The sequence below is a fragment of the Erinaceus europaeus genome, chromosome 4 (genome assembly GCF_950295315.1).
Source record: "Erinaceus europaeus chromosome 4, mEriEur2.1, whole genome shotgun sequence".
NCBI lineage: Eukaryota > Metazoa > Chordata > Mammalia > Eulipotyphla > Erinaceidae > Erinaceus > Erinaceus europaeus.
The window spans coordinates 140,930,473-140,958,222 of record NC_080165.1 but is presented as its reverse complement, the minus strand read 5'-3'; the positions used below and the strand labels follow the sequence as shown (position 1 = coordinate 140,958,222).

The 27,750-nt window shown below is 44.1% G+C and overlaps 1 protein-coding gene across 6 annotated transcripts in view; it reads right to left on the bottom strand.

Moving 5' to 3' along the window:
- Positions 1-27,750, bottom strand: part of METTL24 (methyltransferase like 24) — a 194,147-nt gene that overhangs the window by 150,288 nt on the left and 16,109 nt on the right. The window lies entirely within an intron of this gene.

Sequence of the window (27,750 nt, the reverse complement as noted above, 5' to 3'; positions counted from 1 at the left end):
ACCCCCACCAAGTCTCACACAGTGAGAAGCCTCCTCCTGGCTTCCTCCCTGTGGTGCTGAAGCTGCAAGTCACACCCCTGCAGTAGCCTGTCCCCCCCTCTGTCTCTCCTCCCTCTAAAGGGTTCTGCCACAGAGGCCCAGTGGGGAGCTTGGGGAGGGGCAGCACTCTAGGAATGGTTCTAGACTCTAACCTGGAATTGACTCTTCTCACCAGAAAGAATGGAAATGCCGAGGCTGGGCAGTGACTAGAGCACACATGTCACCATATGCAAGGAGCTGGGTTCAAGCCTCCAGTCCTCACCTACAGCGGTGAAATTTCACGAGTGGTGAAGCAGTACAGTGCTGCAGGACTCTCTCTCTCTCTCTCTATCATCTATCTGTCTCTCTATCTCTCTCCCTCTCCCTCCCCATCTTTCCCTTTCCTTTTTTTTAATATTTATTTTATTCATTTTCCCTTTTTGTTGCCCTTGTTGTTTTATTGTTGTAGTTACTATTGTTGCTGTTATTGATGTCATCATTGTTGGATAGGACAGAGAGAAATGGAGAGAGAAGGGGGAGACAGAGGAGGGGGACCTGCTTCACCGCCTGTGAAGCGACTCCCCTGCAGGTGGGGAGCTGGGGGCTCGAACCGGGATCCTTACGCCGGTCCTTGTGCTTTGCGCCACCTGCACTTAACCTAACCTCTATGCTACCACCCGACTCCCTCTTTCCCTTTCTATATATCCCCAATTCAATTTCTCTTTCTTGCTCTCTAAAAAAAAACAAAATAAGCAACCTTTTCTTATTTCATTATGATACAGAGAGAATGATTCTGGGGGCCGGGTAGTGGCGTGCCTGGTTGAGAACACACGTCACGGTGCACAAGGACCCAGGTTTAAGCCCTCAGTCCCCACTTGCAGGGGGGAAGCTTTTCAAGTGGTGCAGCAGGGCTTCAGGGGTCTCTCTCTGTCTCTCTCCCCTTCTAGATGCCCCCTCCTAATTTCTAGCTGTCTTTATCCAAGATAATAAAAAATTAATTAAAGAGAGAGAATGATTCTGTGTGCAAGCACCCAGTCCCAGTGGTAACCCCAGTGTGTGTGTGTGTGTGTGTGTGTGTGTGTGTGTGTGTGTGAATGGAAATACCTCACTGGGGTCACCGACTGCAGGCAACAGGGATCCTGACGGGAAGAACACCCTCCAGAAGCCACACCAAGCACCTCAGGGACACACAGGACTGCTGAGCCTGACAGCTTCTGCTAAGGTTGTCATGTGGAACACCAGCCCTGGAGGGCAGAGCCATGTCTCCCCAAAAGTCAACAGCAGACACAGAAAGCCGCTTGCATAGTCTCCTCTGAGAAGGGACATGGGACGTTCTTCCTTGCGTAGGCCGGCCGGGGCTGAGCAGCCGGTGAAGAGCAAAGTGGTTCCCAGGCAAGCCATGCACCGTTCATGGCTCAAGACTCTCTCTCCTTTCCTGATGAGGTTACCGCAGGTCACTGAACTAAATCCACAGACTTCACACAGGGGTGTGTGTGTGTGTGTGTGTGTGTGTGTGTGTGTGTGTGTGTGTGTGTGTGTGTGTGTGTGTGTGCACGCGTGCGCGCGCGCCTGGATGTACCACTCAGTGTGAGATTTAGGATGGGGCCAGGGTGGGCAGTAACTCTGGAGTCCTCCCCCACTAGGGCACCAGGAGGGGTGGAATCATGCAGGCATAAAGCCCCAGAAGAGCTCTGGTGATGAAAACCAAAAGCTTTTCTTATTTTATTATGACAGAGAATGAGAAAAGATAGAGAAGAGGGGGTCGGGCTCTAGCGCGGCGGGTTAAGCGCACATGGCGTGAAACTCGAGGACTAGCATAAGGATCTCGGTTCGAGCCTCCGGCTCCCCACCTGCAGGGGATTCGCTTCACAGGCGGTGAAGCAGGTCTGCAGGTGTCTGTCTTACTCTCCCTCTTTCTGTCTTCCCCTCCTCTCTCCATTTCTCTCTGTCCTATCCCACAACAACAACAATAATAATAACCACCACAACAATAATAAACACAACAATGATAAAAAAAAAAAAAGGGCAAGAAAAAAGGAAAATAGATAAATAAATAAAATATTTTTTAAAAGACAAGGAAAGAGAGGGAATGAAGAGAAAGAGAGAAGGAGGGAAGGAGGGAAGGAGGAGCGGGAGGAGGGGGAGAGAGAGAGAGAGAGAAACACCAGGGGGGGCGGGCAGCAGCACACTGGGTTAAGTAATCATAGTATGAAGCCAAGGACCCATGCAAGGATCCTGGTTCGAACCCCTGGCTTCCCACCTTTAGGGGGGTCGCTTCACAAATAGTGAAGCAGGTCTGCAGATGTCTTTCTCTCCCTCTCTATATCCCCCTCCCCTGTCAGTTTCTCTCTGTCCTATCAAAAAAATAATAATAATGGTCCAGGAGCAGTGGATTTGTAGTACAAGCAATAAGCCCCAGAAATATCCCTAGAGGCCAGACAGAGAGACGGAGAGATAAAAGCACCACTCAGCTCTGGCATATTTGGGTTTCAAGACTTGACCCTGTGGCTTCCATGGCCTCGGGTACACAAGTGGGTGTTCTGACAAGCTGATCTACTTCAGCATGTGTGTGTGTGTGTGTGTGTGTATGCGTGTATGTGTGCGTGTGTGTGTGTGCGCGTGTGTGTGTGCGTGTGTGTGTTCACACATCCACCATTTCATTCAGATAAACAGACAGAGGTAGAGAGACACCACAACACCAGATCTTCCCCCAAAGCCAAAGCTCTCCCCATGTGGGGCTGGAGCTCGGTCCTGGGCTGTGCACATGGCAAAGCAGGCCCCCTACTTGGTGACCTGTCTCTTCAGCCTCGCTCATTTTACGTATTATTTATGCATTTATTTTTATTGCCACCAGGGTTATCACTGGGCTCAGTGCCAGCACAACAAATCCACTGCTCCCAGCGGCCACTTCTTTCTTCCTTCCTTCCTTCCTCCCTCTCTTTTCTTCCCCTTCCCTTCCCTTCCCTTCCCTTCCTTTCCCTTCCCTTCTCTCCTCTCCTCTCCTCTCCTCTTCTCTCTTTGATAGGACAGAGAAAAACTAAGAGGGGTGGGGGAGGTTAACAGGAAGAGAGAGGGCTGGGGTGACAGCATAATGGGTATGCAAAAGACTCTCATGCCTGAGGCTCCAAGGTCCCAGGTTTAATCCCCAGCACCTCCATAAGGCAGAGCTGAGCAGTGCTCTGTTCTCTATGTGTATCTTTCTCTATCATATCTGTCTCATTAAAATAAAATAAAATATTTAAAGAGAGAGAGAGAGAGAAAGAGAGACATCTACAGCACCTCATCTCCATTCATAAAACTTCTCCCCTGCAGGTGAGGACCAGGAGCTTGAACCCATGTCTTTGTTCATGAGAATGTGCATGCTCTACCCAATGCACCACCACCTGGTCCCTGTTCATTCACGATGAACTGTTTCAAACATGGTCTGTAGTTCATTTTGTCCATGTTACGACGCTCTGGCTCTTTCCATTATGATACAGAATTTACCTGAGTGAATCCTACTGACAACTAGAGATAAGACTCTAGTTTGGGGACATTCCTCACGTGATTCTATATTTAGAGAACATTCTTTATCATCTGAACACACTGTAAGTTCTAGTCCCTGACAAATAAAAGCAGCTTCTGAAAATCTTTCCTTTTAATCTATGGGAAGTTGCCAGCTGCTTAAAACAAGGCATAGAGAGCTGGCTGGAGAATTCTGGAACCAAAAGCACTGACACCTCAGACTTGAAATGGAAGGAAGGATCTACAATCTTTATCACTAAATAAGTGGCACTTTTCAGGAGAAGAAGGATTGTTAAAGGGTGCAGGCGTTTTTGGAGTTCCGCTGCTTTGGGGTTTGTTGCTGTGTAACTCTCTGGACTCAAAAGACCAGCAGAGTCCTTGGGTGAATGAGAGGAAGGATCTCCAGGGTTAGAAGGGAAGCTGTCAGAGTGACAATTGACCACGGTCCAGTCCCCTTTTCCCAACTCAGAACTGGAAATAAGAAGAGTAAATGGGACAGATTGTGCAAATAAACTCTGTGGACCTAAGCTGATGAAAGACTGACCATATTTCTTAATTGTACGAGACAGGAAGACTAACATGCCTGCCATTAAATAAAAAACAAACTTCCTTCCACATGGAAAAAATTAAAAAACAACAACAACAACCAGATTATAGAATCCAGATGACAGACACCAGTTCTAGCTTTTAATTGTTACTTGTTTTGTGCTTACAGAGAATCCTTGCTCTCCAAAAGACCTTAAGGATGAGAAAATAAAAATAATAATAATATTCCTCCTTTGCATTTTTGTCAGTGAAGATAATGAAGCTCAGAGTGGTGAAATGTCACGCCACAGCCTTGGAGAGAAGAGGAGCAGAGGTGTGACTCAGACCCACTTCTCCAGCGCCAGGCCTGGGTCAGCTCTGTCCCCCGTGCCGCCTTCAATCCAAGTCTCTGGGTTTTCTCTTCCCTGTATCTGGTCTAGACTTCCTTCATTGTTCACCAGTGTAATCACTCACAACGTTAGGGACTTCTTTATCCATAAAATGGATCAATGAAAACTAAAAGTTCACTCTAGTGGTCCTGAGAACATTATGAATGATGAGGCCTCCGCACACCTGGTTCAGTGCGCGTGCGTTAAGTGCAAGGGTTTGAGACGCCCTCCCCCACCTGCAACTGCAAGGTGGACACTTCAAGAGTGGTGAAGCATCTCTGCAGGTGTCTTTTTCTTTCCCTCTCTACCTCTCCATCCCCTCTCAATTTCTCTCTATCCTATCAAATTAAAAAAAATCATTTGGGGGGGGTCAGGCGGTGGCGCAGCAGGTTAAGCGCATGTGGCACAAAGCGCAAGGACCGGCATAAGGATCCCAGTTCAAGCCCCCGGCTCCCCACCTGCAGGGGAGTCGTTTCACAGGCAGTGAAGCAGGTCTGCAGGTGTCTATCTTTCTCTCCCCCTCTGTCTTCCCCTCCTCTCTCCATTTCTCTCTGTCCTATCCGGCAACAACGACATCAATAAAACAACAAGGGCAACAAAAGGGAATAAATAATAAATAAATAATAAAATAATAAATAATAATAATTTTTAAAAAGAAAATAATAGCCTCCAGAAGCAGTGGATCCATAGTGCCGGCACCAGTGATAACCCTGGAAGCAATAATAATAATAATAATGATGATGATGATGATGATGTCTAAGGAGGAGGGCAGGTGGCAGCTCACTCAGGAGAGTGTATACTCCACCATGAATGGGGACCCAGGCTTTGTGAGTGGTGGAGTAGGGCTGCAGGTGTCTCATCTCTCCCTCTCCCTCCCCCTCCCCCTCCCCCTCCCTCTCCCTCCCTCTCTCCCTCCCCTTCTCCCTCTCCCTCCCCCTCCCTCTCTCCCTCCCTCTCTCCCTCCCCTTCTCCCTCTCCCTCCCTCTCCCCCTCTCCCTCTCTCCCTCCCCCTCTCCTCCTCCTCTCTCCCTCCCCTTCTCTCTCTCCCTCTCTCCCTCCCCCTCTCCCTCTCTCTCCCTCCCTCCCCCTCTCCCTCTCTCTCCCTCCCTCCCCCTCTCCCTCTCCCTCTCCCTCCTCTCTCCCTCCCCCTCTCCCTCCTCTCTCCCTCCCCCTCTCCCTCCCCCTCTCCCTCCTCTCTCCCTCCCCCTCTCCCTCCCTCTCTCCCTCCTCTCTCCCTCCCCCTCTCCCTCCCTCTCTCCCTCCCCCTCCCTCCCCCTCCCCCTCCTCTCCCTCCCCTCTCCCTCCCCCTCTCCCTCCCTCTCTCCCTCCCCCTCTCCCTCCTCTCTCCCTCCCCCTCTCCCTCCCTCTCTCCCTCCCCCTCTCCCTCTCCCTCCTCTCTCCCTTCCCCTCTCCCTCCTCTCTCCCTCCCCCTCTCCCTCCCCCTCCCCTTCTCCCTCTCCCTCTCCTTCTCCCTCTCTCTCTCTCCCAGCCATGACCAACCAGAATCCCTAGAAGCTGAGTATCACTACCTCTCATCGTTACCCGCACTGGACATGTGGCATGAAAGTAGAAACAAGACCGCCAGGCTGGTGTAGTGGCTCAGCCTATGGACTCTGAGAAAGTAGAAACAAACTTTTTTTTTAATCCACTGAAACCCTGAAGGTGTCTCTCACCAAAATCTAGCCTAGCCTATTCTGAATGGCATGAATTCCTAAAGGCACTGGAAAAAACACATTTATCCCTGTGAAAGCACCCCCTCTCCCCAGAAGCTTCTGTGTCACACACCCGGAGAACGGATGACCAGCAAGATTGTGACAACACACCCCCGCACTGAAGCCATCAAGGACAGACAGGTGGACTTAAGAAATAATCCAAACAGTTGCACAAGCAATGGCATAAACTCCTGGGCCATGAGATAGCTCACTGGGTAGAGTGCCTGCCTTGCCCAGCAGAGGACTGAGGGGTGAGCTCCATCACCACCTGGGAGGACCGTGCACTGGGGAAGCTCCCATGCTGGGTGCCTCTCCCTCTCCCTCTCTCCCCTTTGGCTTTGTGCCTCTATCTTAATTAAAAGAATGAAGAAGCCAGCCAAGGCATGATGAAATCGTTCATATGTGAGCCTCTGGGGCCAGAAAGAAAAAATGACTGAGGTTCAGAATACATCACTGCCTGGGTCTTTAAAATGCCCCCAAATCCCAATCCTGATGTAATATAACTTGGGAAGGAGACACAGACCATGAGTCCTATTCTCTATAAACACCCTTTTGACTATATGACAGCCAGCCCAATTATTTCTCAGTTAATAGAGATTCTTGGCGAGCGAGAGAAGTGGAACCAAAGATTAGCTACTGCCAGGATATGATTCAGAAAAGTTAGTAAGTGCTCAGATAAAGACCATACGGACATAAAAGAACAAATCCTCTTCTAGATCCGTTTCTTAAGTGTACTCTGCCCTTCACAGACTTTCACAAGTCTTTTTCCTCCCACCCAGAATTCTCTCCCTGACACACTTTAAAATTAACTCTCCAGGGTCCAGGTTTAGTCTAAAAAAATTCCCCCATGTTTCTGATTCAGTAAGCCTTTGTTTTATGCACAATCAACTATGCAAAGCAGGGGCTTCAGTGATTATTGATTGTACTTCACACTTTATATTTAATCAAATGTTTGATAAATCTGTTTCGAGATAGTCTTTGTTTCCCTGATCAGATGACAACAACAAGCCTTGTGCAAATAAATACTATGTGTCCTGCTTCAGTTACAGTTCCCCAGAGAGTAGACTCCAAAAGGCATGAACAACCCCACGGATGTTAACACCAGGGAGAAATATCAGAATATAACTCTTGAGCAGTGTTTGTATGACTCTAAAAGAATATATGGAAACTTACTAGCTGGGTTTTATAATAAGCCATTAGCTTAACTATATATACTTAATATTTATTTAGATAGATAGAAATAAATCATTGAGCTGGGGTTTTAGATCCACCTGCCAACATCCATGTCCAGCAGAAAAGCAATTACAGCACCCAGAACTCCCACCTTCTACACCCCAAAAAGAATTTTGGTCCATATTCCCAGAGAGATAAATAATAGGGAAGCTTCCAATGGAGGGGATGGGACACGGAATTCTGGTGGTGGGGACTGGCTGGAATTATATGCCTGTTATCTTACAACCTTGTTCATCATTACTAAGTCACTAATAAAAGATTTTAAGAATTAAAAAAAAATAAATTATTGGAAGCCCTAAATGTCTTTGATCCACCTTTATCCAAATTAAAATAAAGCAGAGTGACAAACAGATACACAGGAACCCTGAGAGAAACTAGAAAGAAATATTTATGAACATTGTCAACATGTTGCTAAAAATCAGCTTTACACAGATAACAAGTTAACAGACATATGCCAGTTCCTGTAAGATTGAATCTACAGGCCAGCAGAATAGCTCAGTCGGTTAGTGCGCGGCTTTGTCATGTGCACAAAGCAGGGGCCATGGCGCCTGGCCATTGATGCACTGAAGGACACTGTGTGCTGTGGTCTCCTTCACTCTCTCTGCCTCTCTACTCCTCTGCCTCTATGTTAAAAAAAAAAAAAGTTAAAATAAATCTGCACATATTTTTTACTTTGAAGTCATAAAGCTAGGTTTTAGCCAACTCTTTTTAAAAATAGAAAGAGTTTAATAGGGAAAGACAGAAGCAGGCTAGGGTATGGATCAACCTGTCAACACCCATGTCCAGCAGAGAAGGGATTACAGAAGCCAGACTTTCCACCTTCTGCACCCCAAAAAGAATTTTGGTTCATACTCTCAGAGTGGAGAATGCTAGGGGAGAATGACCAGAGGGCTCTGAACTCCAATTCCATCAGGTCCCAGAGAGAAAATTTTTAAAAAGGAGGAGGAGGAGGAGGGGGAGGGGAAGGAGGAGAATGTCATTCAGAAGTAGCAGGTGTGACTCAGAAAGGAAGAGAAGGCCCAACCACAGAATGAGGGGCAAGTGTATGTATAGATAGCCAGTCATAGAAATACTAGCCAGCCCACATCTACGATCTTGGGAGAACTAATACAGGTTCCAATGGAGGGAATGGAGGCTCAAACTCTATTGGTGGGAATGTGAATTACAAACCCCTGTTATCTAAGCATTTTGTAAATCGACTTTAAATCACTAATAAAAAGAGAGACTTGCTTCAGGCCCCAGGTGTGACTTGAAATGAAGGTAATTCTCTTATATAAAGGAATATAAAAAAGAAGAAGAAGGAGAAGGAGGAGGAGAGGAGAAGAAGAAGAAGAAGAATATAGTTATCCTATAATATCATATTCTAAGTTTGTTTAAACAGTTGTAAAGACTGGGGAACGGGTGGTGCACCTGGTCAAGCATACACGTTACAGTGCGAAAGGACCTGGGTTCAAATCCCAGTTCCCATCTGCAGGGGGAAAGCTTCACGAGCTGTGAAGTGATACTGCAGGTGTCTCTCTGTTTCTGTTCCTTTCTATCTTCCCCCTTCCCTGTCTCTATCCAACTAATTAATTAAAAAGTTACCAAAGAAAACAACAAGGGCAACAAAAAGGGAAAAATAAATATATTAAAAAAATGTTAAAGTTACCAAAGACTGTTGTAAAGTTACATTACAATAGTCTTTGGTAACTTTTTAATTATTAAATTTTAATTTAATTATTACTAATTTTATCTGATCAGTGCTGAAAATTTGAGAATTTAGATACAGGTGGAGATTGTTACGGCAAAGTGATCTCACAAAATATTAGAGATTTATTTTCTGATCTTAAGTGCTCAGATTTAGTTCTCTTTTTTAAAATATTTCTTTATAAATTTTTATTTATTTATTCCCTTTTGTTGCCCTTGTTTTATTGTTGTAGTTATTATTGATATTGTTGCTGTTGGATAAGACAGAGAGAAGTCGAGAGAGGGGAAGACTGAGAGAGGGAGAGAGAGACAGACACCTGCAGACCTGCTTCACCGCCTGTGAAGAGACTACCCTGCAGGTGGGGAGCCGGGGGCTTGAACTGGGATCCTTACCCAGTCTTTGCTCTTTGCGCCATCTATGCTTAACCCACTGAGCTACCGCCTGACTCCCTCCACTGATTTTTCTTAATGTAAATTCATTCTTACCTGTAGAAATTTATTTTACAGATAAAGTAATTCAAATATTCTTCTTTCTTTCTTTCTTTCTTTCTTTCTTTCTTTCTTTCTTTCTCCCTTTCCTTTTTTCACTCCAGGGTTATAACTGGGGCTGGGTTCCAGCACTATGAACCCACCATTCCCAGAAGTCTTTCCTTTTTTGTCTTCATTTTATTGGATAGAATAGAGATAAATTGAGAGAAGAGGGGGAGATAGAGAGAGGGAGAGAGAGAGATAAAGGTAGACACCTGCAGCTTTGCTTCACCACTCATGAAGTGTGCCCCCTGCAGGTGGGGAGCAAGGGCTCGAACCTGGATTCTTGTGCAGGTCCTTGCACTTCATACTGTGCACACTTAACTGGGTGCACCATCACCCGATCCCCTCAAACATACTGAATAACATGATCCATACTCCTGACTTTCTCTGGCACGTATCATAGGGGTACTCTTACCCTGTCTCTGCACAATGAACCTACCAGATCAGCTGGTGCCACGTATGCCTGTGCTCTCTGGCTGCTTCCAGGACAGTTATATTTTCATAAGCAGTGGTGTGATTTGTTCCTACCCCAGTTTATTTCAGTTGTACACACTACTAAAAGTATACCATTCGTGTGCTTTCAATGAACGAGCAGAGGACCTCTGTACAGTATTGCTGAGTGACTTCTTCAGCCCCGTTATCAAAATCCTGTGTCCTTAGGCTAAGAGGGAAAGAGGAGAGTGGGAAAGACAGGAAGAGAAGAGACACCAAGCACTGTGCCACCATCCGTAGATCTGCCTGTGGAGTCGTGCTGGGGTTTGCCCCCCGGGCCTCACATATGGCATGTGCTCTACCCATTGAGCTATCCACTCGACCCTACAAGTATATCATTTAATTCAAATTCAGCTATAACAGTAGCATCTATGCACAGAGAAAAAAAAAAGGCGGAGTATAGCTTTCTATAAACACCAAGCCAATTAAAAGCTAGGTGCTATTTTAAAACACTGTTACATTACATACGGATGAAGTAACTGTAAAAGAAAATGACAAAAATCACTGAAGTCTAGAGCGTCCTGCATGCAGATTGCTTCACAAGTGTCAAGTTCTTGCTCCACTTTGAAGAGAGCAAAATTAGACTCGGCAGGTGACGCAACTGAGTTGGGGGTTTTGCAAGAAAGACCAGAAGTCCAGGCAGGGTTCATATTCACAGCAAAAGACTGTCCATCGAATGTATATACACGTGTTAAATTAAAATAGATTATTTACAATATACTTTTGTGACTCACAGTTTCAACCAGCTTTTTTTTTTTTTTTTTTTTTTTTTTTGCTTCCAGAGTTATCGCTGGGCCTTATTATCAACACTACGAATTCACTGCTCCTGGCGGCCATTTTTTCCATTTTATTGGATAGGACAGAGGAGGGGGAGATAGAGAGGGAGAGAAAGAGAGATACCTGCAGACCTGTTTCTCAGCTTGTAAAGCATTCTACTTGCAGGTGGGAAGCTGGGGCTTGAACCTGAATCCTTGAGCAGGTCCTAGAACTTCATACTATGTGCACTTAACCTGGTGCCCAGCCTCCAACTAGCTTCTCTGTTAACTGACCAATTGCGGCAAATCAGAACTTTGGATGCAAAGCTTCTACTCAACTTGCTAATTAAATGGTTGTAGAGATTCCACAAGTACATAATTACATCCAGAGCAATGTTATCAATCAACCTAGAAAGATGCTACACTGATGTCAGTGTGCAGCTGGAGGAAGCTCAACGGGGTTGTAGACAAGGCCGAAGAGTGGAAGAAACGGCCCGTAACTCCCTTTAATGTTTATTTCCTCAGGAAGCGACAATAAACTTTCTTCTGCCTGAAAATATTTACATAGCATTCACCATTTTTACAGCACAAGAACACCAATTCATTTACAAGTTAAAGAACATTCAATAGAGACCATTAGTCAATAGTCTAAAAACAAAGCATGGTTCTTCTAAGTGCAGCGTAGGAGAACCAAGGACAACAGGACTGGCCATCTGTAGGAATATACAGCTCAACACCATGGCAGGTTTGGGAGGACTAGTAGCCAGGATTCTGGGCTTTTCCTAGTGAGGATGCAACCCATCCATCACACAAGAGCATCTCTGAGTTAAAGATAGACTCTAGACATTGAAGCATTTACCCAAAGTTTGCGAACAAACCATCCCAGTCATTACTGAATGTGCCCTCTGAAATACAGATAGCTCAGCTGGGTCACAGTAACCAGTGTGTCTTCACCTAACGCTCCTGTCTGACTGAGGAAGGGAGTGATCTTGTTGCTGGAGGTCTGGGACAGGTGACTCCAAAATATCTGTATTCTGCAAACATTAATGAGTAATTCTAACCCATTCTCACAACAAGAAGGTTGAGGCCTGAGGTCGGGTGGTAGCTCACCTAGTACAGCATACATGTCACCATGTAGAGTGACTTGAGCTCAAGCCACCAAGCCCCCACCTGCAGGGTACAGCTTCACAAGTGGTGGAGCAGTGGTGCAGGTGTCTCTCTCTGTCTTCCCTCCTCTCTCTCCCTCTCTGTCTTTCATCCTCTATCAAAAAAATAAAGATAAGGAAAAAAATGGCAGGGTGGGGTAGATAGCATAATGGTTATGCAAACAGACTCTCATGCCTGAGGCTCCCAAGTCCCAGGTTCAGTCCCCTGCCCCACCATAAACCAGAGCTGAATATTGCTCAACTCTGGTAAAATAATAATAATAATAATAATAACAATAATAGTAAGAGAATAAAAAGAGAAAGAGATATTTAAATGGTCCGGGAGGTGGTGCAGTGGATAAAGCATTGGATTCTCAACCATGAGTTCAATTCCTGGCAGCATATGTACCAGAGTGATGTCTGGTTCTTTCTCTCCTATCTTTCTCATGAATTAATAAATTCTAAATAAAAAAAGAAGATGAAGAAAGAAAGAAAAAATGGTCAACAAGAATGATGGAATTTACGTAACCAAGCCCCAGCAATAGTCCTGGTGGCAAAATAAGCAGACAAACAAATCGTGAGGTACGCAGAACCCTAAAGTCAACTGTAAACAAATGTGCATGCTAATGTTCAGTGGTCACAAATTTCTGTAACTCAAAAAAGGGTTAAGGATCACTGTTCTGACCTCAGTCCAAGTCTTTACCATGCTGGTTGTCTTCACAGTCCAGAGGAAATTTGAAAAGAAACAGCGTACACATTCCCTGTAAAGAGCTCTTCCTGTTGTATTTCTCCCTTCCTCTCTCTGATATTTTTCCTCCAAACTCCAATCTGTTTCTGTTTCTACACTTCTATTTTTAAAATGGAGAGTTTGGGATCCCAAAATAACTCTAAGACTTGGATCAAAAGACACAGAAAATTAAATTTCCAATTCCCTTACCCCATTTCTCCTACCCCTGTATGGTTTTGTTGTTAAAATATTAAAAAAATAAAAAATAATAAAAAAACCATAAGAGCACTTTTTATCTGTTTTTCCTATTAAGTTAATGGCCTGACCAAACATATGTGCTTTTCTTATAATTATCAGCATCCTGGTTTGACTCTTCTTTATATCAAATTATACACATAACTCTCCTTTTTTTTTTTTTGTTCCTGTCCTTGTCTCAACACTTCACCATAACAAATATGGGTATGATGTTGTATGTGTTAAACAGGCTCCAATCAGTGCTGGTGGTTTGGTTTTATAAATAAGAACATTCCTAGCCTAGTTAGGCCTAGGCATTCAGATTTTCCAAAACAATTCTCTGTATCCAGGGCACCCAAGTATATCCAAGCATTTCAGTTTCAAAACTGATGTAGATGTCTGCTCTTGGTTGAGGTTAATGTCTTCTAAAGTGCACATTAATTAAATAAGCCATTTTTTTTTTACTATTCCTGTGCAAAATGCATATTCCCTGTTCAAAAGCACATTCCCTACCATAATTATATAATCAGTTCAAATTTGTTCCTAAGCTACTTAAGGCATACTTGAAATACCAACCTGACAAAATAGCTGAAGTTAAACTTGAAACATATTAGCTGACTTGGAAACTATCTAGTAGCTTTCATATCAAACCTAAATTCTACAGTGAGATCCACATTTCAGCCTGGAGTTAGCTTCAGCACAGAGCAGCAACACTAAGCGTGACTTCAGCTGACCTGGGTTAGAAATCAATTTACCTGCAATCTGTTACTTCACAGACTCCTTCTTGGCAAAATGAAAACCACACCCACTTCACTCATAAGGCTATTACGAGACCCACTTGGGACAGTTATGGGGCAAGCCTTTGCCAGCTGGGAAGAACGGTGTACAATCATAGCTGCTGTTCCTCTTAACACAATGTTCTTCAAAATGCTAAGATGCTCACACACACAGGCCATTACAAATGAGGTGACAAGGGCTGCGTGGACAGACATAAACGCGAGAAGGAAAACCAAAGCATCTGAAGTCCTAAGCAGAATTCACGCAAGTAAGAGAAACGGTGTGGCCGATAGTCACATCGCTTGAGACACCCTAGCGCTGTGTCAGTGCTTTATGATGATGATTGATGCACGAATTGACCTGCATGCTTACTATAGTTATGGCAGCTAGAAGTTCTCTTTTATCTGGAAAATTACTTTTTTTTTTTCTTTTTTGCCACCAGGGCTATTGCCGGAGTTCGGTGCCTGCGCTATGAATCCGCTGCTCCTATGGTCTTTTTTTTTTTTTTTTTTTTTTTTTTTTTTGATTTTTTTGGATAGGACAGAGAGAATCTGAAAGGGAATTGGGAAGACAAAGAGGGAGAGAGAAAGATAGACACCTGCTTTGTGTGAACATATGTTTTCAAGTCTCTTGGGGTGATCTACCTAGAAATAAAACTGTTGGGTCATTTCCAGGTACTCTGGAATGCTAATGTTCATGTCAGCACCCCGCTCTATAAAATCAGTTCCATGACAGAAGCAATCACAGCTGAAAAGTCAAAGTTGCAAAGTCATGCATTTTGACTTTAACCCTTCATTCCAGCCCTCGTGGCTATGCTTTCCCAAGGCTGAGGATGTCTCTGAGCAATGGTTAATCCTTATCTGCAAAATGAGGCCCATTCCTACCGGACAGGTAAACTGTAAAAATAAAGTAACAGAGTATATGTCTACCACACTGGCCTCTCTCAGTCTGCTCTTAAACTGTAAACATCTTGAAGCTCATATGCAATTATAATACTTGGATTTTATTTATTATGCTGGTTAAATTCAAATGCATATAAAGTATCAAATGCACAATGATAGGCACTTAATTGACTAAAATGTAGACAAGATCAGAAAAACAATTTAGCAATTAGCTCTTTAACCCACAATTATACCACTGGTCTTCCTTGAACTATAAAAAAAGGTAGCAGATTTATAGCAAGTGACACAGTTAACAGGGAATTTGTAAACATTCTTTTTAGTGAAAATTATATTTTGAAAGCTTGGAAACACATTTATACAGTCAACTCTAGTACGAATCAAAATTATTTAGCTGCATGTTGCAAAATATTTTATAATTAATTTTGAGAGAAAGTAAATTGCAAAATGATGGGAAGAAGTAAGCCTTAGCCATTTTATAATAAATGAGTTACATTTGTAATAAAATGCTTGCAAGAATATACTAGATACTGCAAGTCTGTTTTTAAGTTTAAAAAAAGTGTGTGTGTGGCCCCACTAACATATATATATATTATATATATGCTTTAATTTTCAAAAATAATAAAAGAAAATGCCAGTGGATATTGATTTTTATACCACACAGACACACATGCCTGTGTCTCTTTGATAGTCAGGGACCAGCGACCCAGATTAAAGCACAAGTCTCAAGAGAGATGATATATATTCACTTTAAGGAATTATAGTTGACCCTTGAACAACATGGGCTTGAACTATAAGAATCTACCTACACGGGGTCTTCTGGTTTTTGTTTTAATCCCCCAGCTCCACATTCAGAGATTCAAGCAGGTATTTTATTACTTAAATGTACAGATGTGGAACTCATTGAACTGATATGGAGCATCTAGACAGACGAAATGGTAATTTTGGCCTTTTGAGGGAGCTGTTGTATTCAAACACTAATCCCTTATGCATGCCAAGGATGCCATAGTTAAGTCTTGAGGAGTCAAACACAGTATCTGTTCCTAACAGGTACACAGGCACCGTGCACGCCAAGGGTCAGCTAGATTCTCAAGTGCCAGAAGCCTTCACCTGCCTGCTCTCAGACAGTATTTTTGTCCAACTCCGTGTTAGATATCAAACTCAAGCAAAACTACAATAGTCGTGGGCCCCTTGGAACATGCCTAGAATGGTTTCCTAGCTTCTTTCCACCTTAAGATACTTATTCTCATCTGTTCAACTCTTACTACTTTTTGTTTCCTGTTTACTAATCATTTTATCCCCCTTTGTATCTTGCCACCTTTCAGTCACCAAGTTGCAGACACTATATCATGATTCCACCCTGACTTCCCTGGGCAGACGACCTCACCAATGTGTCCTGGAACCTCACCTCTTCAGAGCCCTACCCCACCAGAAAAAGAAAGGAACAGACTGGGGATATGGATCCACCTGCCAATGCCCAAGTCCAGTAGAGAAGCAATTACAGAACCTAGGCCTTCCACGTTCTGCAGCACAAAAATAATTTTGACCTATATTCCCAGTGGGGGAGAAGTGATAGGAGGAAGATGACCAGAGGACTCTGAACTCCAACTCCAACAGGAACCGGAAAGAGAGAAGAAAAAAGGGAGAGACGTTTGGATGTAATAATAGGTTTATGCATGACTCGGAAAGGAAGAGAAGATGGGATCAATAAAAAAAAAAGGCCAAATATATACAAATACAGGCAGATAATTTCTAGAAATAATAGTTAACTCAGTTCAACAACAGCTGAGTGGCTGAGCAAACTATGGTCTATATACACAATGGAATACAACTCAGGTATTAAAAATGGTGATTTCACCATTTTCAGCCCATCATGAAATAAGTCAGAAACAGAAAGCTGAATATGGGATGATCTCACTCTCAGGCAGAAGTTGAAAAACAAGACCAGAAGATAAAACACTAAGCAGAACCTGGACTGGAGCTGGTGTATTGCACCAAAGTAAAAGACTCGGGCGAGTGGGGAGAGTTCAGGTCCTGGAAAAGGAGGACAGAGGACCTAGTGGGGTTTGTATTGTTATGTGGAAAACTGAGAAATGTTATGCATGTACAAAAAAAAAATAGTTAACTCAGATCTGCAACCTTAGGGGAACTGCTATAGCTTCCAATGGAGGGAACGGGGATCCAGAACTCTGGTAGTGGGAATGGTGCTGAGCTGTGCCCCTGTTATCTTGTAATTTTATAAATCAATATTAAATCACTAATAGACAAATAATAATATTCAAGTCAATTTGTTGGGGGGAATAATTTATAAGACATGTATTGCACCAAAGAAAAGGACTTGGGGGTGGTAGGGAGTGTTCAGGTCCTGGGCCATGACGGCAGAGGAGGACATGGGGGAAGGGTACAGTGTTATGTGGAAAACTGAGACATGTTACACGTGTATCAGCTACTGTAGTTTACTGTTGACTATAAATCATTTATCCCCCCAGTAAAGGAAAAATCAAATTGAAAAATAATTAAAAATAGTAATTTACAAGAAAATTGTCACAAGTACAGTTTTTTTCTTCTTCTTTTAAAAACTGTGTTGGTGGGTTAGTGTATGGTTCCAGCTCCACTGTGGACAGTGGAGCTACAGTCTCTCATCTCTACATAACAGATGCCAGAAAAAAACCTCTCACCTTCTACTTAGGCCCTTTTCCATTAACATTCTCCTTGTGGTAGATGTCGGCACACCACTCCTAGCACCAACTCAAGTCTTCTAGTGCCGGGATAGCCTGAGGGTACTTCTTCCCGAGCTAGTGCTCTCTGGCTTGGAGAGAACTCAACTGGAGCCGATCTAGGCTGCTGCTTGGGAGAGGGATCAGGAACTCGTGCCGCACTAACTTCCGCAGGAGATACACTCTGGAACTCTCAGAGCCAGAAAGCAATTTCCAAGTGTCTTTAATCAGAAGAGCAGCTGTTTTTATACTATTCTCCAAGTAGGGTGGAAACAGGATGTGACATAGAGAGGGTGGAGAGAAAAGTGACTGGTGAAAATCAGAGTGTGACAAGGAGGGGGCGGAACAGGCGAGAATCCTATCACTGAACCACCAATGCCCTGGAGGGAGTGCTTTATGTAAATGTAAAAGTGATTTATGTAAATAGACCAAAGCTTTGGATCAGTAAATCCCTATATAGGCATATGGTTAAGCAGAAGCCAGGGGGAGGTGGCATACTACCCAACATCTCCCCCTTTCTTTTTAACTATTTGCCATAGTATCAGGAGTGCGGGGCACTTTGTGAGGCAGGGAGACTGATAAGAGGCACACCTTTTTTGGGGTTCTACTGTCCCTCCTTGCTCAACCTCTCCGTGGAGAGAGAGACTAACAGGATTGACACACCCCTCAGGCTCAAGCCCTTCCAAGCTCAACCATATCCTCACAATTCCCCAACATCTTCCTCTTACTTAATGGCCATATATAACTGGGTCAATGTCTGTAAAAGGCTTCATCTCTGTCAGGGGAATAGCAGTGTAGGGGTGAACAGAAACCTGTTGGGAAGAAAGCAGAATGATAGTGTGTAAGTGTCTTCAAAAAGAACTAGCACAAGACAGGGAGGGATAAGTAAGAGTAGTAAGAGACAGAGTGAGCCTGATGGGTGGAGGAGTGGGGGCCTGATAAGCCGAGGGGCTAAAGGGGTGATCTGGCATTGCAAAATCCCGAGTCAGCTGGCGGAAAGTTCTATGAACTGCTACAGTCACTCTTCAAGAAGTCCAGCAGTATAAAAGGAGTGTCCAGCAAGTTCTATAGAAGCATCAGTCCAATGTCAACGGCCAAGAAATAAATGCCACACGTCTATCTTGATGGAGGAGGACGGCCACTGGAACTTTTCTTCTCTGTAGAGAGTGACCTGGAACCGCCAAAACATGGTGGGCGAAACAGAAGCAGGAAGAGCAGACACCGATGGTTGAGAGAAAGGCAGTAGGAAAGTCTTGTCCTTTGGAGTCTGTGAATCAGGTTCTCCAGATCGTGTCAGGTCACATCATGGGTTTCGGGGGATGGCTGTAATTGTGGGTGATGTCAGAGGTCAGGGGTCCAAGATGGATTTCTGGGGATTCTATAAGAGCAGATGTTTCTTTATGCAAAGGCTTGTCATAACTGTAGTCAATTACTTATGAAAAAACTTTGTAACAAATTAGAAGTTTACTACAATTGATAACTCAATGATTATAATTGGTTTAGGTATCTTTATAATTTCGTGTAAAGGTCATTTTATGTGACCTCATGTAGCAGTCTTTATATAGCAAAATTTTCATACCGAATTTAAGTCACATATATTGATTCTTAACTATTTTTACATTGGGTTTTTAAGCAAACTCAGGTTACTAGAGTTAACACATTTTAATGACAATTTTTTTGATACATTTACAATATCGGATTGATGCCAAATTTGTTGTGGATTAATTTCCACAAGATAGCTTACAGGACATTTTTGGGGGCCCTCCAAAAATGTCCTGTATAGAGAATTTGTATTTTAACTTAGGAGATGATGAACTGTCACATTGAATATTTAGAGTTTTACCTTAAACACTCAGTTACTTAAATGAATTGATTTTACCTCTTCTCGTAAAAATGTAGCTTCGAAGTTACAATTTAACTGTTAAGTTAACGTTTACCAAACTTGAAACACGCATATTAAACATATAGTTTATAACACACAGGAGGAGAAAAACTTGTAAATAAGATATATCATTTCAAATGTGAATTTAGATCTACTGTCATAGTTGAACCATCTTTATTCACACAGTTTAAGACTAAACATTTCATATTGATATCAAGACTTAAAAAAGAAATCAAAAGGGGGAATGAACAATTTTTGGACTGTTTCTGGACGTCTCCAGAAACCATGGCTGCATCCAGCCGTTTTATATAAAGTCAGTTAACTTTCAGAGTACTCTGAGCACAATGGGTCATACAAAAATTTTGGTCACTCAACTCACTCAATTTTTTTTTCACTCACTCACTCACAAAACACAACTGGCCAGTCATAGCATAAGACATTCATTCGGGGGGGGGGGAAGAGTTCTGTGAATCAGATTTTTTTTTTATTCTGCCATGCTGTATTATGGATCCTGGGGTGCATCCTGTAGCCAGTCCTCTTGCAGCCAGTCTTCTTGCAGTGTTTCTTGTTCTTCAGGGATATCAGCGCCATCATGAGGTTATTGCCGGACATGGCGGGCAGGAACCCAAACAGGCTTGGAGTAATTTTGTGGAAAAATACATGCGAAACCCCTCCCCATAGTCAACAGGGGGTCAGGTCCTTTCCAAATTTTATCAAGTGGGTCTTTCCATTTGACTTTAATAGCTGGGAGGGTGGGGGGGTGTTTGCCAATGAAGAATTATAGGAGGTTGGTCTGAGTTTTTGTAAATATTAAAGAGATTTAATGTAGTTAAGGCTTTTGCCAGCTGGATATTAGGGGGGTACATTTCCCCTTTTTCTTTATTTAATTGAGCCTTAAGAGTTTGATGGGCCCTCTCAACAATGCCTTGTCCCTGTGGATTATACGGAATGCCTGTAGTATGAGTAGTGTTCCAGAGGGAACAAAAATCTTTAAATTGTTTGCTGGTAAAAGCAGGTCCATTATCCGTTTTAAGTTGAAGAGGTAAGCCCATTACAGCAAAACAGGAGAGCATATGGCTTATAAGCTTTTTTGAGTTTTCTCCAGTCTGAGCTGTAGCCCACATAAACTTAGAGAAGGTATCAATTGAGACAAACACATATTTTTGTTTGCCAAAGTTAGGTATGTGGGTAACATCAATTTGCCAAAGAGCGTTGGCTTTTAAACCTCGAGGATTAACCCCCAGAGTCTGAATAGCAGGTATTTTGATTAGACCTGCACAGGAGGAACATGTAGCAAGAATACATTTTAACTGTGGCAGAGGAATATCAGGAAATCGAGCTCGAAGACCTTTAAGATTAACATGGGTTAGGGAATGAAAGTCAGCAGGATTAGAGACAGAGGCTAGGAGAATTCCTGTGGAGGCAAGGTGGTCGGCTGCAGCATTCCCTTCAGACGGGACAAGGAAGAGGGCTGTGGGAATGTAGGTGCTGAACATACAGTGGATGGGTTCGAGAACAGAGCATAGAGGCAATTTGAATTAAAAGAGGAGAAAGTGGGTTGTCATCAATTCTTACATAAGATCGAGCAAGCCATGGAAGTAAGTTAACAGTATACACACTGTCAGAAAAAAGGTTGAAGGATTCTGGTACAGCTTTTAATGCAAGGAAAACAGCATAAAGTTCTTTGTACTGAGGGGAATTATCAGGAAGTTCAGTAAAGAGAGGTTTGGGGTATTGCTGGTCTGGATAATATATAAGGGCAGCAGCTCCCTTTTTTCCACCATCAGTGAACACTGTAGGAGCAGAGGGGATGGGATCTCGAGAGAAAAGTTTAGGTACTAGTAGAGGCAACAGAGGTAAAGAAGCTATCAAATTATTAGAGGGAAAATGATTATCTAATTGTCCTGGAAAACCCATTAAACTTATGGCAAAACGAGAATGGTGGCGTATGAGCCATTCTGTATCAGTGAGAGAAAAAGGAAGAATGATTGAATCTGGTTCCCTTCCTAAGACCTGAACCGATCTGTTTCTTCCTTGGCGAACCATAAATGCTAAGGCATCAATCTCGGTAAGGAGTCTTGGAGCTCCGCCTACTGGCGTATGAAGCCATTTGAGAACGCCATGTTTCTGCCACAATGCCCCCACTACCGTGGGGGTGGAGTTAAAGATGAGAAGATTTACTGGAGAGGAGGGGGAGAACCGAACGAGGTGTATGTCCTGGAGAGCCTGGTTAACTTTTTCCAGAGCCAAGGATGCTTCGGGGGTTAACATACGCTTTGAGGAGGGCTGTTTGTTTCCTTTTAACAGATCGAACAGTGGTTGCAGGCAGCTCATAGGCAGATAAAGATACTGCCTAAGCCAATTCAAATTTCCAAGAAAACTTTGTAAAGAAGCAAGAGTGAGATTAGAAGGAAAAGTAACACAAGGTTTTAAAGGACGAATCTGCGTTAGGGAAATCTCTGAGCCTAAGAAAGATATTGGAGGGATTAGCTGTATCTTCTCAGGAGCTACATTAAGTCCACTTCTCTTTAAGGCAGGGATTAGAAAATCACGTAGGGCGGAGAGATCTGTATCTAATTCTCCCCATATTAACACGTCATCCATATAATGAAAAACCTTAAGGCCCTTATGAATATATGGAAAAAGGGCAGATTTAACAACCTCTTGACAAATAGTAGGACTATTAGCCATGCCCTGGGGCAGTACCACCCATTCAAATCTATCGGCAGGGCTGGCATTATTAATAGAAGGAACAGAGAAAGCAAAACGTTTACAATCTTATGGGTGTAAGGGAATAGAGAAAAAACAATCCTGTATATCAATAGCTATGATTGGCATTCCTGTTGGAATTGCGGAAGCAAGAGGCAAACCCCTTTGGGGGGAGCCCCAAACCTGCATGGTTTTATTAACTGCACGAAGATCTTGGAGGAGGTGCCATTTTCCTGAGCGCTTTTTAGTCACAAAGACTGGAGTATTCCATGGGCTCCGAGAATGACGAATGTGTCCCAAAGATAACTGCTCTTGGACGAGTTCTTTTAAAATTTCTAGCTTCTCCCTAGGCAAAGGCCACTGTTCCACCCAGACAGGCTCATTAGAAAGCCAATCTAAGCGGGGATTTCTGTTACCAACAGTGGCAGTTAGTATTGGGGGTGCTGGTTGGGTCTAGCAGTCTCACAGGAGTGAGTGTGGTGTCCTGCAGAGGTGTCTGAGGATATCACTACATCTAAAGATTCCAGCAAGTCTCTTCCCAATAAATTGGTGCTTATATCAGCTATTAAAGGCTGAAAGCGTCCAGTAGTCCCTTCTGGATCTTCCCACACAAGGGAATCTTGTGTGCGGAATGCCTGAGTCAATCCTCCAACACCATGTAAGCGTGGTCCTGGGAGGAGTTCCCAACTCTGGGGAACCTCTGCTTGTCTTAATATTGTCTTATCTGCTCCCGTGTCAATCAAACACTTAAAAGGAATATTACCAATCTTTACTGTCATAGTTGGGTGACCCTTTTCTAAAACAGGGGTGGTCCATAAAATCTCAGGCTCCGAATTCGAGCTGTTCTCTTGCTCCAGCTGGTTATTTCTATGCTGGAAGTTTCCACATACCGTGGGTTCCTCCTTCTGCTCACCCTCTGTTATTGTTACTTGGCATGGTGGGTGTAGCGACGGATTGGGTCCCAAGCTGGGCTTCTGTTTGTGGAAGAAGGGCACAGCACCAAGCGGGCGACCTGCTCATTCCCTCTTGGGGGCAGGGCTAAGGGAATCCCCACACCTAGTTTAAATCCCTGTTTACATTTGGCAGAGGCGTGCCGTTCCTATGGAACCTTGACCAACAATCTCTCCTCCAGTGAAATCCTTTCTGGCATCTGGGACAAGGCATTCATGGTCTCTGGTTCCCTGTCTGGAGGCGGGGTTGCCCTGACTGGAGGTGTGGTCGCCCTGACTGGAGGCGGGGTCGCCCTGACTGGAGGCGGGGTCGCGGTCTATTTTCTGGACATTGGTTACGCCAATGCCCTCGGTGACCGCACTGAAAGCAAGCCCCTTTTTGCTTATGTAAGGTAGCTGTATAGGCCTGTAACATAGGTCCTTGAAAAGAGCTTGATCTGAGATCCTGTGTAGCTAGAATCCAAGTATCTGGGTGTTCTTTTTTAAGAGTGATACAGGCCTGTCGAAAATGCGGAAGCATTCCATCCCAGACTATGGATCGCAGGAGGAGAAAACGAGCTTCGGGATTATAAATCTTCCTTTCCAAACTCGACTGGACCCTGGCAATGAATTTAGCGAGGGATTCATCAGGTTCTTGTTGCAGGGAGAGAATGGGGGCTGAGGCTGCTCCCATGGGTGGTGTTAATCGCTCCCATGCTCTTAATGCACACAGGCATACTTGATCAAAATACCCTGGTGGAAACTTGGCTTCCGCCTGTTGAATCCCTGTTTCTAATTGGCCTGTTCCAAACAATGCATCAAAATTACCCTCTGGCTGATTTTGAATATTTTTCCGCGATTGTTGTAAACATTCATCGCGAAAGAATGCCTCCCATTGCAGGAAGAGGGGGCCTGGGAGCGTAGCACGAGTCACATCCCTCCAATCTTGGGGGGTATTAAGGTTCTGAAGCAGGCCTTGTAAAATGGACCTGGTCCATGGGGCATGAACACTGTCATCCTTGATAGCCTGGCGTAGTTCCTTCAGGTCTGTGGCAGAATATGGATACCAGGCCTGAGGTTTTTGTCTATTGGGGGCAACATTGACCGGAAATGTGTGGACTTGCTCTGATAAGTGTGTAGCGGTAGGAGGAGTCACCGAAGTGGAAGCTTCTGGACAAGTGGCCGAAGAAGTGGTTTTGGAGGCTACAGGAGAATTCGGACATGTGTCTGTCAAAACAGGGGTGGGCGAAGAAGCAGCCGTGGAGGCAGCAGGAGGTTACGGACACGTGTATGCCAAAATGGGGGTGGCCGAAGAAGTGGCTGTGGAGTCCAAAGGAGAATTCGGACACGTGTCTGCCAAAATAGGGGCCTCAGGGCAAGATGCAGAGGAATTAGGGTGGGTCAAGATCACGACAGGCCTTTGCTTCTTCTTGTTTTTAAGGTGCTGGTTAAGTTCGATGATCACTTCCTTTATCTCTTGGACCTCAGCCTCTAGGTCCTTAAGCCTTTTGAGAGGTTGCCCTATATATCCCTTAAAAGCTGCTATGATGATCAACAGGATATAAGGTGAAGCCCCGAGAAAAATGTCCCAGATATATAAAAATTGTATACTGGAAAAAGAATGCAGAATTTGGAAAAGATTTTCCATGGTGGAGAGATCTCAGGAAAACAATAAGAAAGAAAAAAAAATCACAGTGCCTTAACACAATATTGCAGATACCCAAAAGGTGTGTACTTATCTTAGATGTCTTCTTGTAAATCTGCTGCTTACGTGTCCCTGTTCCGGGCGCCAGATGCCGGGATAGCCTGAGGGTACTTCTTCCTGAGCTAGTGCTCTCTCCTTGGAAAGAACTCAACTGGAGCCGATCTAGGCTGCTGCGTGGGAGAGGGATCAGGAACTCGTGCCGCACTAACTTCCGCAGGAGATACACTCTGGAACTCTCGGAGCCAGAAAGCAATTTCCAAGTGTCTTTAATCAGAAGAGCAGCTGTTTTTATACTATTCTCCAAGTAGGGTGGAAACAGGATGTGATATAGAGAGGGTGGAGAGAAAAGTGACTGGTGAAAATCAGAGTGTGACAAGGAGGGGGCGGAACAGGCGAGAATCCTATCACTGAACCACCAGTGCCCTGGAGGGAGTGCTTTATGTAAATGTAAAAGTGATTTATGTAAATAGACCAAAGCTTTGGATCAGTAAATCCCTATATAGGCATATGGTTAAGCAGAAGCCAGGGGGAGGTGGCATACTACCCAACATTCTAGAAAGACTAAAGCGTGCTCATCTGTTATAGGTGGTGGCTATCAAGCCCAGGGTTCACAGACACAAGTCCTGTCCTGCCACCTCCCAAACCCCTGTATGTTCTTGGTTAACCTCCACAACAATTCTGTCAAATATTATTACTTTTTTTTTTTTTTACAGAGGAGAAAGCTCTAGTTTAGGCAGAGTGTATCACTGATAGAGGCAGGCGCAGGAGAATTTCAATTTCTGATCCCAAGTCTTAAAGACAAGTCCACCTCTCTGGGGCCGCTCCATCTCGATGAAGTGTCTTCATGACCACTGTCCATCTCCAGAGGTCTCCACAGATGCCAGGTGTCAGCTTTGCCGGCTTCTCCCCTGTTCTGCCCCACCCCCAATGCTGCTGGATGCAGAGGCTCTACTCATAGGTGGCCTGGTCACTCTGTACTCTTTTGCTAACTGGGCTTTTTAAGTGATTTATTGTGCTCCACTCAAAGCTGATGAAAAACAAACTGAAACTGCTTGCTGCCTTATTGCATAGTGGCAAACACCAAACAACATGGATGCTACCTCTGATTCGTGTCCAGAATCTGAAAAATACATGGCAAGTCTCTCACCTTGCTCTAGAGGTGAATAAGTGATTTCCATGAAGGTGAATTTAAATATGGAGTCAGATTCATCTTACTGGAGTCATTCAGTCCATTTACAGTCCTGACTTCCTTTCAATTTTTTGTATTTTATTTATTTATTTATTTATTGAATAGAGACGGCCAGAAATCAAGAGGGAAGGGGGTGATAGAGAGGGAGAAGCAGAAAGACACCAGCAGCACTGCTTCACCAATCACATAGCTTTCCCCCTACAGGTGGGGACTGTGGACTCCAACGGGGTCTTTGCGCATTGTAACATATGTTTTCAACCAAGTGCGCCACCACCTGGCCCCATCACTCCCAATTTTGTTTATTCAAGTAAGTAACCTTTTCCTCCGGGAGGTGGGGCGGGGTCCCTACAGATCATCATCCCATAACTGTGCCAAGCAAAGACACTAACATGAGCAATGTCAACAAGAATCACTGCACTGAAACTACTGAACACTCCACAACGTTGCTTGTAGGATGCAAATCTGGTCTTGCTTTATCCCACTCTTCCCCCAGATTCTGCCTGGCTGTAGCCCTAGCTCCGCTGAAACGAGCCTCCTATGTCTGACTCACTGTTGTCGAGTGTGCAGATTCAAGGAGACATTCACAGCAGCAAACGTGAAGCATGACCCGCACAGTCTCTGTGGACATGGACGGCTGAGGGATGACCTTCCTGTGGTGACTCTAAGCTCCGTTTACCGAACATTTTCAGCTCCCTGCCCTTTTTTTATTTTTGCCTCCAGGGTTATCTCTGGAGCTCAGTGCCTGCACCATGAATCCACTGCTCCTGAAGACCGTCTTTTCCCCCCTTTTGCTGCCCTTGTTGTTGCCATTAACATTGTTGTTATTGCTGTTTTGTTGTTGTTGGATAGGACAAAGAGAAATCAAGAAGGGAGGGGAAGACAGAGAGAAGGAGAGAAAGATAGACACCTGCAGACCTGCTTCACCGCTTGTGAAGTGACGCCCCTGCAGCCGGGGAGCCAGGGACTCGAGCCGGGATCCCTACGTTGGTCCTTCACTTCGCCATGTGCACTTAACCCGCTGTGCCACTGCCTGGTCCCAGCTCCCTGACTTTTGAGTACAGGACAGACTTCTGGCCTATGGCATTGAGGGTGCCAGTGACCAGCTCCTGTCACTGGACTCTGAGCAGGACTGATATATATGGCTTCCAGCCAGGGCCTTTTTTTTAAATTTTATTATTATTTTTTAAATATTTTTTTAAATATTTATTTTATTTATTTATTCCCTTTTGTTGCCCTTGTTGTTTTATTGTTGGTGTCGTTGTTGGATAGGACAGAGAGAAATGGAGAGAGGAGGGGAAGGCAGAGAGGAGGAGAGAAAGATAGACACCTGCAGACCTGCTTCACCGTCTGTGAAGCGACTCCCCTGCAGGTGGGGAGCCGGGGTTCGAACCGGGATCCTTCTGCCGGTCCTTGTGCTTTGTGCCACCTGCGCTTAATCCACTGTGCTACATCCTGACTCCCCCAGCCAGGGCCTTTTATCACAACAGGTGAAACCCTTTATTTCGGGGTGTCTCTCTCCTTGAAATTCTTCTTTGTAGAGGGTCAGCTGTGGAATAAGAAAAACTAGGAGGCAAGGACCAGGTAGAGAAGAACTGACACGAAAATTAGGTCAGCAGAAAAAGAATTGGGTAGGCTGGTGAGGTTAGCTGGAGTATATACTGGCATGGTGTCATTTAATGGTAAGGACTTGCCAACAGGGACTCTGTGGATTTTCTAAGAGCAGTAATGTCATCCACCATAATAAAAGGAAAACAAACATTCCAGCATTGAAAAAAGAAAAAAGAAAAAAAAAGTGTCTCTATGACTATGTGTCTCTATAAATTGGGTGGCTTTGTCAATGAGATATAATAAATGGACAATTCGAATTTCTGTAAATATTAAGAAGGTTTAGTAAAGTTACTTCATTGATACTTTAGCCAACTGAATACTGGGGGGTGCATTCATTTCCCTTCTTTTTTTATTAATTGAGCTTAAAGGTTATAGTTTTTTTTT